This window comes from Gavialis gangeticus, unplaced genomic scaffold, assembly GCF_001723915.1.
Source record: "Gavialis gangeticus isolate Ggan-Ray unplaced genomic scaffold, GavGan_comp1, whole genome shotgun sequence".
In the NCBI taxonomy this organism is placed as follows: Eukaryota; Metazoa; Chordata; order Crocodylia; family Gavialidae; genus Gavialis; species Gavialis gangeticus.
Genome location: NW_017729022.1, coordinates 173,816,143 through 173,826,565, shown reverse-complemented (window position 1 = coordinate 173,826,565; position 10,423 = coordinate 173,816,143). Strand labels below are relative to the sequence as shown.

At 39.1% G+C, this 10,423-nt stretch overlaps 1 protein-coding gene and 1 long non-coding RNA gene across 2 annotated transcripts in view; one reads left to right on the top strand and one right to left on the bottom strand.

The window, feature by feature from the left end:
• LOC109296900 overlaps positions 1-7,947 on the top strand; it is a 43,378-nt gene extending 35,431 nt beyond the window's left edge. Inside the window, exon 3 of the long non-coding RNA XR_002097092.1 lies at positions 4,014-7,947. This is a non-coding gene — a long non-coding RNA (uncharacterized LOC109296900). The remainder of the gene's footprint in view (positions 1-4,013) is intronic.
• EPHX1 (epoxide hydrolase 1) overlaps positions 1-10,423 on the bottom strand; it is a 45,601-nt gene that overhangs the window by 29,651 nt on the left and 5,527 nt on the right. The gene's annotated exons all lie outside the window — the stretch shown is intronic.

The following is a 10,423-nucleotide window of genomic DNA, read 5'->3' as shown; positions in this document are numbered from 1 at the left end:
CTGGCCCCTTGTGGACATGTGCCAGGATAATTCTCTCAAAAAGCTTCCCCAGGATTGAGGTAAGACTAACTAGCAGAGAACTAGTCTTCTCAGGAGTCTTCGCTGCAGGTTTTTCTGGAGTCTTGTCTGCTTTCTTAAGCGTCCAAGGAAGTTTGGACAGAAGTTCTCCAGGCAGATGAGAGACGCAGTGAACTTGTTCACTGGCATGGTCTTGCATCAGATCAAGCATTGTAAAGTCGAAACTGACGTTATAAAGTTGAAACAGGGTGTTGATTTATAAACGCTGTCAGTACGAAACGTAACTCAAAACGTTGTAAGTCGAGGACTGCCTGTACAAACATCCTAAACTGATGGTCACTTGGCGTGACAATGTTGGTATGCTGCCTTGGAGATTACAACTTCAAGGGAAGTTAATGTTTATTTTCTTGAAATGGCTCAAAGCCAGATTTTAGAAAGAAATCTCTTCATTTATCCTGTGGTAACATATTTACAGTCCAGAACTTAACTATTCCTCAGAATGGATAATGTTTAGCTACCGTAGATGGTGCTTTTTCTTGAGCAGTCTAAGCAAGAATTATGTTTTTGTTCTGCTACCTTTAAAAGCTCCTTTTAAGGAATATTTCTAAATTTAAGAAACTAAGTAAAGCACCCAAGACCTAGTAGGTATTAAAAAAAGAAAAGAACCTTAGTAGGGGCATCTACACAACACACTTACTATGGAATTGCCTAATTAGCTCTGTAGTAAAGCATCACCCTCCATATGTGCAGAGCTATTAGGTTGGAGTAAACTAATTAACTCTGCTGTAGGTTAGTACTGCCCGATACAAGTACTATCCTATGGTGAAGTTATTTATTCTGCCATAATGCACAAGTAGTTGGTGACTGGGGCTGGCTGGGGCATGAAGATGCTACAGTGCAGGGGTTGCCTGCTGACTAGCCCTACACTGTAGCATCCTCCACAGCACAATGAGCCAGGGTAGAGCAGCTCTGGGCTGGTAGGCTGGCCCCCAGGCTCCCTGCCAGAAGGGGCTGTGCTGCCCCAGCTCAATGTACTAGACCCAGGTGCACACGTAAACACTGAGCCCAGGAGCAGTAAACTCTGGTACAACCTCTGCTGGAGTTTATTGTGTTGCATGAATTTCATGTGTAAATGTACCTACTATGTTTTTAAAAAGGCAGTATCTACTTTAAAAAAAAAATCCCATTTGAAAAAATATTCTTCACAATGCCTGAATGTACTTTATGAATCTGAGCTGAAATTCTTAGTAATGCTCACTTATGAAATAACTTGACCCTAGGAGAACTTTCCATCTTACCTCATCAGTTACTGTTTTCTGCATATATTAAAGCATCAAAATGTGTCTCTTACACATGCATGATATAATATGCACTTGTCTAATCCTTCTTGAATCTGTCACTGTTGCAATATCTTCTGACAATCACTTCCAAAGTTTAATTGTGACTTTTTAAAAAGGGATTTCTTCTTAACAATCTTAAATTATTACCTTTTCTCTATTACCTCTTTATTACCTCTTCTGGATAATACGTTCATATTCATTTTTGCTTCTGATCCATTTAGATCTATTATACCAGACACATATTTGTAGATATTGTAAATGCAATATTCTTGTTTAGTAAAAACACCCAATATTTAGGGGAAAAAATCAAAAGAGATGTTAAAATAAATTTTAAACTTTAAATAAAACAATAAGCACATATATAGACCAAAGAAAGTTGAAATATTAAGTTTTACATATCACGTGTGTAATATGTTTTACATATTACGTGTTACATATTCAACTCAGAGACTTATTTCTGAAAATCAAAATTCTGTTCCTTACATTTATTACAGCTGTAATGCTTAAGGGACAACTGAGAAGAGGACACTGCTGAACTATTTATTGTGATAAACATGGAATAAGCAACAAATTCTGGCCCAAATAGATTACCATCTAAAACAGAGAGCATGGAACAAACAAGAGCAGGGACAGGGATATAAATAGTCAAGCAGAATGAATGACAAGATAACCACAAATATCACGTTAGTTCCAGAATGTGGTGGTGGTATTCTTTGGCTTTTGTTTTGTTACTCCTCCTGTAAGTCATGTCTGAGTAAAGAATGAAGACATTCTGTTCTAATTCTCCTTCCCCAATTTACTCTGCTCTATTCCATGGCAGTGTTAGGAACCATTACCATTAATGTTCCTCATTATAACAATCACATGGTCTAGTGATCCTTACAATGAACTAAAAGCAAAGAAAATCTTGGTTTCTAATCTCAGCTGAACCACTGATTCATTAAGCCATCTGTAGTCAGGTTATATCAAACCCTTCTGATGTGAGCAACTAAACTAGAAGCTAAACTGAGATCAAGACTTCACTGATAGCCAAATGTTGCTTGTATTTAAATTGTGCTTTCCCAGGTACTTTACTAAACAATAGTCAGTCCTGAAGTAAGTAATGTTTCATCACTTGATGCATTTAGATTGTTAAAAGTAATTCTTAGAGCTAGACTAAATCTGAAATAGGTACAATGATGCAACTCCTTAAGAGCTATGCCTGTAATGCTTATCCCTAGAACCTTTTTCCATTGCAGATGTAGAGCTCTGAGAACACACTGAAACATACATTACATCACGTAAGTTTACTTAAGTATGGATGGGTTAAAACAGAGGGTGCCTGAAGGGGATGAACTGGTAACAACAAGAAGTTTGTTTGGTTTTTTAAGCTGTTAAAAACATGAAGGATCAAAAGTGAGGGAAATAATTAACCCTTGGGGAAACTTTAAAGTAAATGGATAAATGATGGACAGAACCTCTAAACTAATATTGGGGAGCCATAGTTTAATCCTACCTTATCCCAAACAGAATCCCATTCTAAAAATATAAAGGCTTATATCACTCTAATAAGACCAGGTGCTTATTGCCTTTTATTTTCATTCATGAGCAATGATGGGGCCAGATGAAGTCTTGCTGCTCATTCAGTTCTGTGGTTTAATATTTGCCAAGTATTTAACTGCAACTCTTTGGCTTGTACCTAGGGTGCCTGGGATAACATCCAAGTACTAATCAGGTCCATGAGTGCTTAAATTCCAAGATCAGACAATATTAGGTACATTCAGCCAATCCCACATACAACTACATGTAATATGCAACATACTCATTTCTGAGGCACTATGAAATACTTAAACACAAGAAAGTAAATTGCTACATGGATGGAGCATTTACCTTAACACAGAACTCACTGTTTTCAGGCAGATACTTATTATTAAGACAACTTTTAAGACTAAATATACTTTACTGCTGCTAATTTTTCACCAGCAGATCATGAGATTACTTGGAACAGTCTGAGCAACTAGACTCTGTCAAAAGCCAGTTTTATTGATCGATTAGTAATTGCTACAGTGGAGAAAGAATTCAATTTATAAGGTATTTATGTTTCAATGTATTTTTACTGTGTTGTAAAAACTCTCCAGCAAGCTTTTAGCAACAACAAAAAAGAGCACATTCAACTGCCTTTTACTTACAGATTGACATTAAGCTTTCTTGCAGTACCTTATCCCAAACAGAATGCCATTCTGAAAATATAAAGACTCTTAACACAGAGCTCTCCATCCAAACTATTCCCCCTATAGTTGTCAATCAACTTAAAGTTCATTGGGAATACTATTAAAGATGAGAGTTCCCCACAAACACTTTTCAGCTGTAACAAACCATCCCCTCTCTACACTTAAACCCTCTTTCCCATATGCCTCGCAACTTGCATCTTCTCTTTGAAAGCCTTGTAAACTCAGTGTCAGGAAAGCATTTGCTTAGCATTTCCACTACTGATCTTTGACATAGTCTGCTTCCCCCAATCTTTAATCCTTTGTACAAAATTGTGCAAGGGAAATTTTGTCACTGACTCCAATGAAAGTTGCTACTGTGTAAAGAACTGCTGGGCAGGGACCTAGTTTTCCAATGAGTTTCTTTATAATGTCAGATAGTAACTTATGACCTACTGTCTTGCTTCAGAAGGACTCCAAACTGCCTGGAATAAGGTTACTCAGGATGCGTATCCACCAGAGTAAAGAAACAGGCAGCAGGAAAGGGAGAATCCTTGTATCTCAGAAGTTTAGTGAATCACCAAAGGGAAGACCTTAAAATGGACTTCAGTGGTGAATGGAGTTAGTTTAATACATCACTAATAACATTATTAAAAGGCTCATCTTCTAATTATAAACGCCATGGTATATTTTTCAGTCTTAAATTGAAAAATCCCCTGCATTATATACAATTTAAAACACTGTTTAGAACTTATACTTCAGGATTACAAACATAGACAAAAATCACTAGCTATTGTGAATCTGTGCCTAAAAACAGAGGACTAATTGCTTAAGAGTTGAACAAGCCAGATAGATTCTGCCTACCATTATGCCCCTGTCAACCTACTGACTTCAAAAAAAGTTTGTGGGACTGCATGGACATAAGAAGACAACTTTTGATTTCTTTCCTCAGCTAGCATAATGGAAATTCAGAGATCAGAGGCAGATGTCAAGCCACGTCTTTGAAGAGTGTATTCATATCTCTATTTTGAAACATTTCTGTTTGGGCAACACAAATGCAGGATGTCTGCCGTGCCAGAGTTTAGTCAGACACATTTTGGCATACTGCATAAAGATGGAAAAACTGTTCAGAATTTATCATGATTTTACAACAACCAGCTTAATATCCAAAAACACTGGTGCTGGAGCAAGATCAGTTTTAATATCCATAATTCTACTTAGTAATCTTCAGACTAAAGCTCCCAAAAGAGCACATTCCATACAAAAAAGTAACACTATGGGATTTATCTAATAAAGCACAGTTTGGCACAAGGTATTACTGAGATACCTTTTATTTGTCAAATACCACAGGCAAGGTTCTGCCCTCTGTTACGCTTAGCCTTGCAGCCTTCATTCACACTGACTCTGCTGAGGGCAAAGTCTGGCAGTGTATTTACACAAGAATTTAAATAGGTAGACAGATATCAGGACTGTATCAGGAATAGAGGTTTTATGAATCATCTCCCACTGTCTTAATTTCCCAAGAGATTCCCTGTTGTAAATTTTCCAAAAAATCTTCCAGTAACCAAAGATTAATTACTTCTTTTTCACCTACTACCTTTATACAGCTTCTTAATAAGATGAAGTAATTTACTCCTCTGTGCAACTTGGTTGGGGAGTTGTTCATTAACTCTAATTTTGGCATTCCAGACAGATAAGACGGCATAAAGGTTAATGTGCTCATCTCACACAATTGATATTAAACAACTAATTCAGTTTGAGTTCAGTCCTCCATATCCTATTTAACAGTCTCCCACTCACTTCCATATGCAGAAGACTTGCAAAATCAAACCAGTTAATTGTTAAATATGCATGCACTGATATTTACAATATGGTGTAACTAGTCAATTCAGTATATGAAAGTTAACATAAAATTTTGTCCAGATCCAGCTTATGGGTGACCATGACTAAAAGTTTTGGACTGTCAGAAAGAAATAACTAAAAACAAATGGTCTTTTTTTAAAGCACAATATGCATTTAAAAAATAACCTAGGAGTAAAAAAAATAAAACTCTGCAATCCAAAAATAAACTCTCCAAAGAACTGCCTTGAAGCTTACTGTAGATGTAGAGATCCAACAACTGAAAATAAATAGTAAAAAATCTGCATTTTTATAATTAACCATGAATGAGTTCAGTATCAACATCATTTGAAGAATTTTAGTATCCTTATTTCACATGCAGAGAAACTAAGGAAGAGGGCCCAGCACTGATAGATGTTAAAGTCAAGGAACTTGAACAAGTGAGTTCAAAACTCAGGCAAGTGATTTAAAGAAGTCAACTGAAAGTCTGGTAAAACTAAAAATACACCCTCGGTTTCTCGAATCTCCTAGGCCTAGGTCTTAATGAGGACACCATTCTTCATCCTCTGTGCCAGTGTCAAGTCCAACACCACCCCAAATGGTCTATTTAAATGAACAAGACACATTCCACACCAAAGACAGCAGAGTTTGAATGTAATATAAACACAGACAAGATAAGACAAAGGAAAACTGTGCATTTAAGGAAAGGCATGGAAACGTTATCTGGAAGAATACAACAGGGACTGTTGGAAGGAATTGCTTCTAAGAAAACTTTTGCAAAAAGATGAGGATTTAAAGAATGGTTCCAAGCAGAAAAGGCAGCATGAAAGACAATGTGAAGATGGAAGTAAGAAACCAGAATGTATTTTTTTTTCAAAATAACTGCAACTATGGAGAAAGAAGGAGACAGAAAACTGTCATCTCCCTATAAAGACTTCACTCTCATTGAGCAAGGGAATCCTTGATGGTGACAGGGGAAGGGAACAGATGGTAATCATCACTTTCTGTCTAATGCTGCAACACCAAAAGGAGGTGCCAAAGTAAACATCTAACAGGAACATTTCTCTCTACTATTTTAATTGCTGCTAACAGAACGGAAAAAGTGCTCATGTTATGCTATGATTTAAAGGCTGCATTTCTAAATGCCATATCTGTAGCCATGACATTGAAGTAACTACCATGTAGGCAAGAAGTAAAAGAGACAGAACAGTGTTCCCCACTGACACAGACTTTGGCGTGTCTGTGTAACACTAAACTTTTTAACAGAGAACAAGATTTTACATCAGTTTCATGGTGTTATGGTTCCATAATGCAAACTGAGAAAGCTAATAATCATAGTAACACAGGACTGAAAATAAGCTCCAGGAGCATCTAGTCTAACCCTCTGCAGAGATGCAGGAATCACTGTTCCTGAGCCATCCCAGACTGATGCCAATTCAGCCTCCAGTAAAAGAGGTTCCACAACTTCCCTAGACAGCTTATTTCACTGTCCTACTGTCCTTACAGTTACAATTTTTCCCTGTAACCTGATTTAAATCAGTTTGTCAGTTATTAAAACCCACTACCACATATTCCGCCTTCTGTGCCAAGAGAGGACAATATTTCTCCACCTTCTTATGGCAGCCTTTCAACTACTGCTAAATCCCTCCTTAGTCTCATCTTCTCTCCACATACCTAACTCCTTCACACTTCCTCATACAGCTTGCTTTTCAATCATCTTTATTGCTTGCCTCTGGACCCACTCTGGGATCTCTGTGCCCTTCTTAAAATATGGTACCAAAACTGGATGCAATATTTCAGCCAAGGTGTAATCATCATCAAGTAAAGTGGTACCATCACCTAATGTTTTACATAATATTGTCCCATTAACACCATCCAAATCCCCCATTCTGTATTATACATGTGTTTTAGTTTCCTACAAGTAGCACCTTTAAATTATCTCTTCTATGTCCAGTTCTTCAATATATCAAGATCTATTTCAGTTTTAATGCTATCCTCCAAAGTGTTTGATACCCCTCCCCAGTCTTGTGTCATCCCTACATTTAACCAACATACTCTTCTCACTACATCCAAATCACTAATAAAAAAGGTAAACAGTACTGGAATGAAAGCAGACCACTCTGGAACCCCACTTGATACCACCTGCCATTCTGCCAGTGATCCATTAATAATTATTCTACACTTGCTGTTGTTCAACCCATTACATATCCACCTAAAGGTAATTCTACCTAGCCAATATTTCTCCAGTTTGTTAGAACAGCATCTTGAACTGTATCAAAAGTCTTAGTAAAGTCTGGGTTTATTATGTCCATCATGGTCTCCTTCTCCACCAAACCAGTTATCCTGTCAAAGAAAGGAAATCAATTTGATTTGATTCTAAACAAATCCCTGCTGGCTGCTAGCAATCACAACCTCATCCTACAAATATTCAGAGATTAAATGTTTTATACTTTGCTCCAGTAACTTCCAGGTACTGAAGTCAGATCAACCTGCCTATAATTCCCTGGGTCCTCCTTTTATCTATCCCGTAATATGAAAGGTGCATATCAGGGACTGGGAGAACGTGTTCACCAGGGCTCCCCAGGTGAGGGCTAGGACTAATGGTCATAAATTGCTGGAAGACCGCTTTAGATTAGACATAAGGAAAAACTTCTTTACTCGAGTGTCCAGGGTCTGGAATAGACTGCCCCCCCCCCCTTCAAAATGGTACAATCACCTATTCTGGATATCTTCAAAAAACTTCTGGATGCTCACCTTGCTGGGGGCATCTGACCCCAGCAGTCTTTCCTGTCCAAGCGCAGGGGGGCTGGACCTGATGATCTCGAGAGGTCCCTTCCAGTCCCTAACATCTATGAATCTATGAGCCCTCCTCCAGTCCTTTGAGAACTTACCTGTTATTCGTGACTTGCAGATATTATTAGCAGTGGTTGTGAGATGTCTTTACCTAGTTCCTTCAAAATCCAAAGGTGCCATGCTGACTTTAATTTGTTCAAGGTACTCAAAAGTTCTATGATGCACTCTTTACTTACCAGGATTTGCATCCTTTCCCCAACTTTATTTATATTAATTTTGCTAGTTGTCTGGTCAGTCTGTCACCATCCCCATAGGACCTAGCTTGAAGCCCTCCTCATCAGTCAGCTAGACAACATTCAAATGTATGTTTCCCTGTCTTCGTCAGATGGAACCCATCTCTGCACAGCAATTATTTTTACAGAAAATCAACCCACTTTTAAAGAAGCCAAAGCCTTTGGCTGCCTTCTCCACAATATGAAGGCCACTGCCTGGGCCTTTAACAGTGAAGATTGATGAGAACATCACCTGCACACTAAGCCCCTTATCCTCCTGCCCAAAGTCTTAAAGTCTCTTTTGATCTTATCAGAGTCACTCCTGGAATTATCATCAATGCCCATGTGTATGGGTAGGAAGGGGTCCAAGGATCAGATAAGGTTTGGAAATTTCTGCATCATGTCCCAAATTCAGGCTCTGTGCATGCTGCACATTTCATGGGATTCCAGGTCCAGATGACAAACAGATGCTTCCATCCCCAGCAGGACGGAGTCCCCAGTTGCTGCCACTCTCCTCCTGGTGAGTGTGATAGTCACAGAACTGCCATCCCTACGGCAGTGTGACCCCTGCTGTCTAACCTATGCTTCTGATCTTTTTTCTCTAATGATTAATGAGATGTTGTGGGCATATATGTGTGCTGACAGTCTGAAAGTATTCTGATCCTTCTATGGAAGTCACATATTGTCAAGCATCTTCCCTGTTATTCAGTCTCTACTGCACAGTCCTCACGGATTCTTAAGTATGCCCTGACTGCAATAGCGGTTTATGACTTTCATCTACTAGGCCTCTGAATATACTTGTGTCACTAGTCCCTGAACATCTTCTTCTAGCATAGCTACTCCTAATTTGCATGTTGGACAAAGTCTCCTCTGCCCACAGGAAAGAAAACAAACATGGCATATCTCATGCATATCACAACAACTGACCTACTTCACTATATCCATTATTTGTTTCCTAACTGCTCCTGGAAACCTCAGAGCACATATATTCCTGCCCTTTCAGAAGTTCCCAGATAAACTAATTCTGCTTCTCTCCTGTTAGTTTTCATTTAAATTTCTTCAAAACAAAATTCAAAATCAAGTCTGCTGCAAATTAAAATAAAACTGAGGGAAAGGTTACTTGCAGTTATGAGAAACAGCAAGAGGAAGCAGTAACACTGAGATAATGTTAGTTTATGCCATTTGGTGCTGACTGATTAGTTCCAATTGACTTCCCAATTCAGGAACTTGTTCATAGAAAGGAAGTCCAGCCTAAGACACTTGCATGTTTCACAACTTTTTTTGTCTTTTGTACCATTAACTTCAGATCCAGATTTGAACTCCCCTGCAATTTACAAGAGGTGTTTAGGCCAGGGGCTGGCACAGATCTTTGAAAACTCCTGGCGCTCTGGTGAAGTGCCCGAAGTCTGGAAGAAGGCCAATGTGGTGCCAGTCTTCAAGAAAAGGAGGAAAGTGGATCTGGCTAACTATAGGCCCATCAGCCTGACTTCTATCCTGGGGAAGATCTTAGAAAAGTTTATTAAAGAGGCCATCCTTAATGGACTGGCCAACACCAACATCCTAAGGGATAGCCAGCACGGGTTTGTTGCAGGTAGGTCTTGCTTGACCAATCTCATTTCCTTCTACGACCAGGTGACCTATCACCTGGACAAGGGAGAAGAGATTGATGTCATATATCTTGACTTCAAAAAAGCCTTCGATCTGGTATCCCATGATCACCTCTTGGCAAAACTGGCCAGTTGTGGCCTTGGGTCCACCATGATCCGCTGGCTGGGAAATTGGCTCTGTAGTCGGACCCAGAGGGTAGTACTTGATGGCAGTCACTCATCATGGTGTCCTGTGACCAGTGGGATCCCCCAAGGCTCTGTCCTTGGACCCATATTGGTCAACATCTTCATTAACGATGTGGACATTGGAGTCAAGAGCGGACTGGCCAAGTTCGCCGATGACACCGAACTTTCGGGAAAAGCATCCA